We start from the raw sequence: 9,861 nt of genomic DNA, 5'->3' as shown, positions 1-9,861 counted from the left end.
CCTGCAACATAACAGTCTGCGAGAGACAAATGCGACGGTGCTTGAACAAAGTTTCTAATAGGGCAGACGAAAACGGGCTCAAATGGAGCCCCAACAAAATTTCTTTCGTTCAGTTCACCAGGAAGAAAGGGCCTGCTGCAGATCCCGCTGCCGAAATATATGGACAAGAAATGCCTGTGAACAAAGAACACAAATTCCTAGGTGTTATACTTGACAGGTAGGTTTACTTTCATTCCGCACATAAGATATCTTGAAGAAAAATGTCTACAAACAAGTAACCTAAAATCATATCCCACACAACATGGGGTAGCGACAGAAAGTGTTTATTGAATCTTTGGAGGAGCTTCATTTGATGAGGATTAGACTACGGTGCCGTGGTATATCACACTGCCGCCATGAGCGCGCTAAAGATGCTAGATACAGCCCACCATCTGGGTATCCGTCTGGCCAGTGGGGCATTTAGAACAAGACCTGTCGAAAGCCAGTATGTGAAGTCAGATGTATGGTCAATCCATTTTCATAAAGATACATAAGCTTCACCTATTTTCGCGAAGTGCGCTCTTATAAGAAACATCCGTATTTCACAGTAGTTAATGATTTGAGGCGTGGAACACTTTTTCGTAATAGACCCTCTATGAGACTGCCTTTGTCACTGCGTGTAAGAGACCGTAGCGAAGAAATGGATGTCGCAATTCTTGAACATCGCTTAATGCCTCCAGCTAAGCTACTACCGCCCTGAGAGTGGCAGGTCATAGAATGTGATGTATTCTTAGTAGAAGTCGCAAAGCATGCTCCTGACCCTGAACTGCGTATGCATTTCCGTGAACTTCAATCGAAGTACTGCTGCTCCTAATTCTACACAGACGCCTCAAAATCACATTCTGGTGTATCTTATGCAGCTGTTGGTCCCTGTTTTTCTAAATATGTCGTATTGAACCCGCTAGCAAATATTTTCACTGCAGAAGCCTATGCAGTACTGTCTGCAGTAAAACGTATAATGAAATTACAACTTGAGAGAGGAATAATATTCACAGACTCGTTAAGCCTTGTAAAAGCGTTTATTTCTTTACAAAAGCCTACAAGTCCTGCTTTCATTTAGCTTTACTCACTCTTATACAACATTTATTTGCCACATAGACATGTAATATGCTGGGTAGCTGGCCATAGAGGCATCGAGGGTAATGAACTAGCTGACAAAATGGCCGCATAGTTCACATCACTAGCTAATTTTCTATAGCTGCTGTCCCTGTCACAGATCCGAAGCCTTTTTTACGAAAGAATCTACGAAACCACTGGCAACACATGTGGGACGCAGCAATAAATAATGAACTGCACGTTATAAAGCCACGGTTAGGTTTTTGGCCCTCCGTAACAAAATCACGGCAAACAGATGTCCTATTCTGTGGTCTCAGTATAGGACACACATTTGGACGCATAGTTTTCTACTTACTGGAAATGAACCTCCAAGCTGTGGCGGATGCGAAGAGAGACCGACCGTCCTCTACGTTCTACTGGAGTGTCGGGAAGCCAAAGTTGACAGAAACATACATTTTAACGCGATAGCGTTAAGGAGCTCGTGTCGCAGAAAAGCCGGTGTCGTCGGCGTCGGTGTTTGCGGCGTTGACCGTGAGCGATAAATCACGGCAGGCGCTTCATAAATAAAAAGCAACTTCCAAGATTGGCCCGGTGGGAATCGAACCAGGGTCTCCGGAGTGTGAGACGGAGACGCTACCACTCAGCCACGAGTTCGATGCTTCCAAGCGGTGCAAACGCGCCTCTAGTGAATGCGGTGTTGCCTTCGAAACGAGCCGTGCAAAGTTATACTGCGGTGTATATCGGTAATTATGAACATGTAACGTACAGAAGTCACAATTACACGAGTTGCGAAGTGCGTTTCCGCTGCATTTCTTCTGCGCTTTCCGCACACGCAGAGCCATCTTGCGGCAAACACAGAAGACCCCCTCCTCTCAATGTACGGCGCTGCCCCGACAGGAGGCGCGCCGCGCGCGCATTGGGACCGCTGCCAGGCGCGTCGCGGGACTCCCTCTCCCCTGACGACGCTTCGCCGTGCTCCCGGTCCTTTCTTTAGATTACTATCTATCTCTCTGCCCGTGCCGATCGCGACGTTCGGCTGGCGTAGATCGTTTCCCCTCCGAGACACCGAGTTCTTTGGTTCGTTCCGTTCGCTCAGGCGCACGTTTCGTTGCCGCGCCGAACGCTGCGTTGCTCGACGCTCACCGCGTGATAGGTGGGCGCTAAGTCCGATGCGGGGCGCATCGTAAGTGATCGCTGTGCCGTAGCGCATTGTCTTATACCCCTTGGCGGGTCGACGGGAACGCTGTCGCGTCCCACTCTTGAAGGCGAAGCTTAAGCGTCCTCCAATTTTTTCTCTGGCATATCGCTATTGTATCCCAATTCACGCGGCAATGTTTAGTGGTAAAGAACCGCTTTTTACCAGCAATGAAGTCCTAGGTGTCTTGGACGATGTCCTGCATGTTATTACTCCCATACATTCGTAGCGGTACCTCTCTTCAGAGGATGCCGCTGCGATAGCACTATTGTATAACACATGCTTCCAGGCCCTTGTGTCTCAAGGGCTCTAGCCAATTTATCATCTGAACAAGGAACCCGTAAGCGGTTCTGAAACATCAGATTATTCATTGCGCTACCTTTGTGCTTGTTATCGGCCTCCGCTTTCTGCCATCACGTTCTGTGATGAACTCCATGATAGTCTGAACAAAGTTGTGTCTCGATACCCGAAAGCGCCAATATTTCTCATCGGTGACTTCAATTTTCCAAGTATCCAGTGGACCGATTTTAACCCCATTGTAACTACTAATTCATCCGAGTGTACAGCTTTCATTGACCTCTGCTCTACATTTATTCTTTTCCAGCTTGTACAAGAACCAACTCGCGTTACCCCTTCGTGTGCAAATGTACTCGATCTTGTACTCACCAACTGCCCCGATTCGGTCTCTTCCCTAACGCTACCGCCAGGTCTAAGTGATCACCTTACAATCCATTTTACTACGCCATCGCGCTCGCGCCGCACATCGAAACATTCGAAAATAATCCGCGATTACGGGAGAGCAGACTTTCAAGCCATTAATACTGCTTTGGAAAAATTCGTCGACGATTTCTTCCCACAGTTCTGGGAACGCACAGTGCAAGAGAACTGGCGGTTATTTCAAATGCAAGTCAAAGCACTGATCGATAAATATATTTCACTACGAAGAATATCTAGCAAGAGGCGTTCGCCGTGGTTCAACTTATCGTTAAAACGCTTACTAAACAGGAAAAAGCGCATGTTCCGCCGCTGCAAGAAAGTTATGACTGACAGATCAAGGTTGGCTTATCAATCTACCGCTGCGGAATATAAACGTGCTCTCATCGGTGCTAAAAACAATTATTTTTATTCAACCCTTCCCTCTTCACTTACTTCAAATCCACGCGAATTTTGTAATGTTATCGGCATGCGCGAATCCGAAGAAGTTCGCTTGAAGAACGATCGAGGATTCTTTGTATCAAATAAACAGTGCTGTACCTTACTCAATGACACATTTTCATCATCTTTTTCGCATGTTGCACCAATAACCGTTCCTATTATTTCTGCACCTGACTTCTTTCAAATGGACCCCATCCATATCGATTGGGTAGGCATTTGTAAACTCATAAGTTGCTAAACTCTCATCGTCAGCTGGCACCGATGGTATTAACTACAAGTTTCTGAAAAACAGCCAGACTTATTCATCCATTATACTGTCGTATGACTTTTCTCAGTCATTGCAGAGCGCCACGTTGCCGGACGACTGGAAGGTGGGAAAGGTGGTTCCGGTGCTTAAATCTGGTGATGTCCATAGCCCCACAGCAAAAGGCCTATCTCACTAACATCAATTCCATGCAAACTTCTTGAACATATAATATATTCTAACCTAATGTCGCATCTAGAATCGAACTGTTTCTTCACACCTAATCAGCATGGTTTTCGCAAACACCACTCCTGTGAAACTCAACTGGTCGCGTTTACTAATGACTTGTTTTCCATTTTGGACTGTTCATGTCTTGTGGATTGCATTTTTTTAGATTTCGCGAAAGCATTTGATACTGTATCTCTTCAACTACTATTCCTCAAGCTTAGTAAACTAAACCTAGATACTAATCTGATGAAGTGGATCCAGTGTTTTTTGCAGGGCCGTACCCAGTACGTTTCAATTAATGACTGACTAACCTGCATGCCCCGTAACATCCGGAGTGCCCCAAGGCTCCGTACTAGGTCCTCTGCTTTTTCTAATTTATATTAACGACCGTCCTGATTCCATTGACTCACAAATTAGACTCTATGCTGATGATTGCGTAATATATAGACAAATATCTAAACCTTCTGATGCAGCCATTCTTCAATCTGATCTCGATAACATCTCCACTTGGTGTCACACCTGGTCTATGAAACTAAATATTGGTAAGTGCAAAGCAATGAGAATAACGCGCACGCCCAACCAGTCTTCATGCACCTACATCCTTAATAACTCTTTTTAACTTCAGTCTCTGATTATAAGTATTCTGGCGTATACATTACTGCCAACCTATCATGGAAAAATCACGTTGAACATATCACTAATAATGCTAACCGCACTCTTGGTTTCCTTCGCCGTAATTTTTCCCTGGCTCCTGTGTCCCTAAAACTACTTCTATATAATACTCTTGTGCGCCCGAAACTAGAATATGCTTCTTCCGTTTGGGATCCTCACACCAAATCACTCATACAAGCCCCCAAATCCATCCAAAATCGTTCTGTTCGTTTTATACTCTCTAACTATTCTCATTCACCCAGTGTAACGCTAATGAAGAAAACATTAGATCTTCCTGACCTTTCCTTACGCCGCCGTATTTCTCGATTATGCCTCTTTCACAAAATATATTTCACCTCTGACACTCTTAAGCAATCACTCTTTACTACTCCTACTTACCTTTCATTCCGCATGGACCACCGGTTCAAAGTTGGCGTGCCAAGCTGCAGGACTAATCTTTATTTTGATTCGGTTGTTCCGAAGACAAGCGCGGACTGGAACCACCTTCCTGCTTCCGTCGTGTCCATCGCAGTCCATCGCATTCAAGTCTGCTGTATACGATCACCTTCATTAAGCTTCCTGCTAAAGAAAAATGTATTCGTGTATAGCCATTTGCATATTTGTATACCCACTCCTCTCTGTAACGCCGGACGGCCCTGAGAGTAAATAAATGAAATGAAATGAAATGAAACATGGGTCGCGCAGGATTCAAAAGCACCAAGTTGTATCCTACGCCTTTTCCATGTCTAGAAACACGGATAAGAAGGATTGTTTATGCACGAAGGCTTCGCAAATGTTCGCGTCGATGCGAACTATATGGTCGCTTCTTGATCGTCGTACTCTAAAACCGCACTCATATGGATCAAGATGTTTATTTAATTCATGGAACTGTAAAAGCCGACGGTTTATCATTTCTTCAAAAAGCTTGCAAATACAACTTGTGAGGGCAATTGGGCGGTAACTTGTTACTAATGTAGGGTCTTTGCCATGTTTCGGAATCAGAATGAGAGGGGCTTCTTTCCATGCAGTAGGGAAGTACCCCGCCGCCGATATAGCATAAAAAGTGCTAGCAGAGTAATTTGAGCATCACTGGGGAGACGTTTAATCATGTCGTACATGATGCTATCAGGTCCAGGTGCAGTGCTCTGACATGGAGTCAGGGAGGCTCTCAACTCGGCAATGTTAAAATGCGCGTTAAAGGGTTAGTTCTGCCTCCATTTACGGTCGAAAGCCTTGCGTTCCGCTACTTCTTTGTGTTTCAGTAATGCCTTGGTATAATGACCAACTGGACACGCACTGAAAGTGTTCGCCAAGAGCGCCAGCTCTATTTTCCTAGCGGTTCGGTTTATCGTTCACTAGGGGCAACGGATGAATTTCTTGTCTCTTAATACTTTTCAGCCTGTCCCATACTTTAGCTTCTTGAGTATACGACTTTACACCTGAGAGAAACCTCTGCCAGCTCGTCCTCTTTACCTGTCGTCGCGTCCTTGTTCCCTGTGATTTAAACTGTTTTTCCGCTGTACCACTTTCATGTAGTTTGCCCCAAGCTTTATTTTCTCTCTTCCCTGCCTTTCTACAGCCGTCATTCCACCAGGGGACCCGTCTTTTGAATCAAGGGTTTCTTGTTTGAGGAACGAACTTTTCAGCGGAGTCAATGATAAAAGCGGCAAAGTATTAAACAGCAGGATCTATACTAAAATTATCTATAATATCCCGTTATATGCGTGTGGATAACCAAAAGCGTTCCCAGTCAGCTCAGGCCAGTTTCCAACGAGGGAAGGGTTGAGGGAAGTCATGTTTGTTTACGAAGTTCAGCGTTACTGAGAAGGGATCACTTTCGAATGGATTTTTAATTCTACACCATTTCAAATCAGGGAAGCTAGGAGCTGAGCCGATTGCCAGGTCTATTGAATAGTATGAGTTATGATGGGGATGATAATACGTTGGTTCTTTCTTATTAAAGAGACACGCACCCAAGGTTAAAAGGTGATTTTCAATGAGTCGACCTCTCGCGTCGTATCATGAGTCTCCCCACAACGTGTTATGAGCGTTAAAATCTCCCACGAGTATAAGGCTCGGGGAGCTGGTCAATGAGATTATAAAAGACTGTCTTATCGAGATGATGGCTCGGGGGCATATAAATGATACGTACACTGACCAACTTATTAAAAACTTGGAGGACGCTTGGATGACCCCGTTAGCACCGCCCGCTCATTCGCTCAGCATGCTCTTGAGTCACACGCAGCGTTCGGCGCGGCAACGAAACGTGCGCCTGAGCTAGCGGAACGTGCCAAAGAACTCGGTGTCTCGGAGCGAGAAACGATCTACGCGAGCCAAACTTCGTGATCGGCACTTAGAACTGGGCCGCGACGCGCCATGAAGGCGGACGCGATCATGGGGCTGACGCCTCGATGGGATCGTCCTCTATCTCGCTTATTAGCACCACGCAGACGCATGACTCCTCGGAAGCAGCTCGGCAAACATCGCAGGCGACGCTTTCTCATCAGACGCGCTACGGCGCAGCGATCACGTCAGAGGCGTCCCGCATCGGACGCTGCACCTAGGAACCGCGCTGAGAGCGGAAAGAGGAGCCGCGTCGCCTAAACAGGAGGGTTCGAGTGATGCATGCTGGAAGTTAGAAGGAGAGAGAGCGAGAAAACTTATCAAACGCAAGGGTATTGGGGAATCCTCGCCCCGGTCTCCGCACGGCCCGAAAGGGAGAAGGGGGCGAGTGGCGCGCCACGTGTCGGGGCAGCGCCGCACATTGCGAGGAGGGCGTCTTCTGTGTTTTCCGCAAGATGGCTCTGCGTGTGAGCAGAGCGCAGAAGAAATGTAGCGGAAACGTACTTCGCTATTCGTGTAACTGCGACTTCTGTAATTTACATGCTCATAATTACCGATATACACCGCGGTATAAGTTTCTACGGACCGTTTCTAAAGCAACACCGCGTTCACTAGAGGCGCTTTTATCCCGCTTTAATTCATCGAACTCGTGGCTCAGTGGAATAAAGGAAAAGAAAACTCGTGGCTGAGTGGTAGCATATCCGTCTCACACTCCGGAGACCCTGGTTCGATTCCAACTCAGGCCATCTTTGCCTACTCACTGCGTGTGGGTCGGCAGCCGCCTGAAGCCGTTCTGTCGCTGCCTCCTCACGCGTCACATCGGCGAAGGTGTTCTTTGGCAGGTATCAAACCCGCTTGCATGCCTCCTCTGATTGTTACCTTCTTCCAAGATGAACATGACCGCGAGTATGCAGCGTGCTCCCCATCACAGTCACACAGTGGAGAAAGCTTTCACATGATTAGGAGAGGTGCTCGTTAGTGCAGCATTTCGTACAAGTCTTACGCACTCGGCCGTTCGGTGTGAACTGTGGCGAAATCGCTGGCACACGAACCGTCAAAAAGGATTTGGGATTCCCCGTCTCACTCTGATTTTCACAAACCCTGTCTCGATAGTGTCGGGTAAGTTGATTAAGCCAAATGTAAATATTATGCGCTTGGAATCAGTTTCGTTTCCGTCACGCCTTATCCTAATTATTTTGACATTGATCACGTTCTAATCATTCAAACTGTATAGGAGTTCGCCTTCAGACAATTCTAACAGATCAGCATCGGAGGCAACGTCGTGGGTAGTATCCATTGTGCGGTGGGGGGCCACTGTTAGTGGAACACCTCCAAAAGATACAAGTTTGGACAGTTTTTCATGTTGTTTCTGATCGCGGAGCTCTAGGAGAAGATCACCATTAGAAATTTTGATGCTTTGTATCCCGGACCGGAAACTTCCGTCAGAGATTTCAAGACTGCGAAGTGTGAGATTATTCATACCTTCTTCTCAGGCTTATCAGAGTGCATTACATGAAAGCGGGGAAGTTCTGTGTACGATTGCAAAAACACATTTACATCTTTGGTGCGCCCTCATTTCTGAGAGCGATCAGGAACCTGGGGAGAAAGAAGTTTTCATGAAAACACATAAATGTTTGCCAGCAGCGCCGACTGCCAACCACGCAACCCAACGGGGAGACGCGGCAGAGCTTCCATGCAAATCTGCATAACGCCAGAGGTATGCTGTCGCTATAACCAAATATGGTGTACCCTAGGGAGGATTGCCAACAAGGTTAAGCCTTGCCGCCAAGGAAAAAGGAACTAAATGGAAAAGGGAAGAAGACACGTAAGGCCAGAAAGTGGGAGACAGACACGAAGACTGGAGGTGCCATCTATGTAAACAAGAGGCCTAAGACGTTTGTTGCCTCTGCCGGGGCACTTAAAGGTCCAAACGCACAGCATCGTCCCAACCACCAGAATCCCCGCTTTCTCCAGGCACGGCTAAGCCGCGCACGGCTACACGCGGGTGGGTCCAACCCTCATGTGTTCTGGTGCGTGATGTCGCAGCACACGAAGCGCCTGCTTGCGCAGACGACCCTGCGTTGCCTGGGCTCTCCGAAGAATCATGGACACTTGGTGAGGTCCGCGACAATTACTTGGCCATATACATTTGCATGGTCCAAAAATAAATTATAAAATTATGCCAGAGTCACCGTCCTGCCTACAGTAACAACTCAAGAGAGAAATAGGAGGCGCTGCGATCTTAGACTGTGGATAAAACAATTGTCATTAAGCCAGCGGATAAAGGTGGCGCAGTGGTGCTACTTGACCGGAGTCTTTACATAACCGAAATTTTCCGTCAGTTGGCCAACTCCAGTTTTGACACAGAACTCCCAAGAAACCCTACAAAGTAATTTGAATGAGACGTAAAGGACGCCCTCACCCCTCTGCTCAAGGCAGAAAGATAACCCATGCGACGACACCGCGAAGCTCTGGCCCCGGCCGTTTGCACTTACTACCCCAAATACCCAAAACAAACAATTGCGGCCGCCCTGTCGTTTCCAACAATGGAACAGCGACGGAGAAAATATCCAGTTTTATTGACATTCTCATCAAGGACATTGCATGTTCATTCTCGTCGTATATAAAAGAAACAAATCACTTCCTTAGGGAGGTTCCAAACCTTGCGGTACCGGCGAGGAGTTACACCTTGGCCGAAACATACGCACGAGTTCTTTCTCTATCTTTCTCCCTCGCACGCACACACATACAGTGCGTACGCACAGAAATCCATGCGCACACAAACAAGCACCGATTTGATCGCACGCGTGCATGCTCAAGCACGAACACACAGGTTCGCACACTTACACATTGACACGCGTCCACGCATGCACCTGAAGCACGCAAGAGCACGGGCACATGCAATAATGCGCGTGTACACGCAAACGCGCATTCACGCATGCACACACGC

Source organism: Dermacentor albipictus, chromosome 2 (genome assembly GCF_038994185.2).
Source record: "Dermacentor albipictus isolate Rhodes 1998 colony chromosome 2, USDA_Dalb.pri_finalv2, whole genome shotgun sequence".
Taxonomy (NCBI): Eukaryota; Metazoa; Arthropoda; class Arachnida; order Ixodida; family Ixodidae; genus Dermacentor; species Dermacentor albipictus.
The sequence above is the reverse complement of the archived record's forward strand: the minus strand, read 5'-3'. Positions refer to the sequence as shown.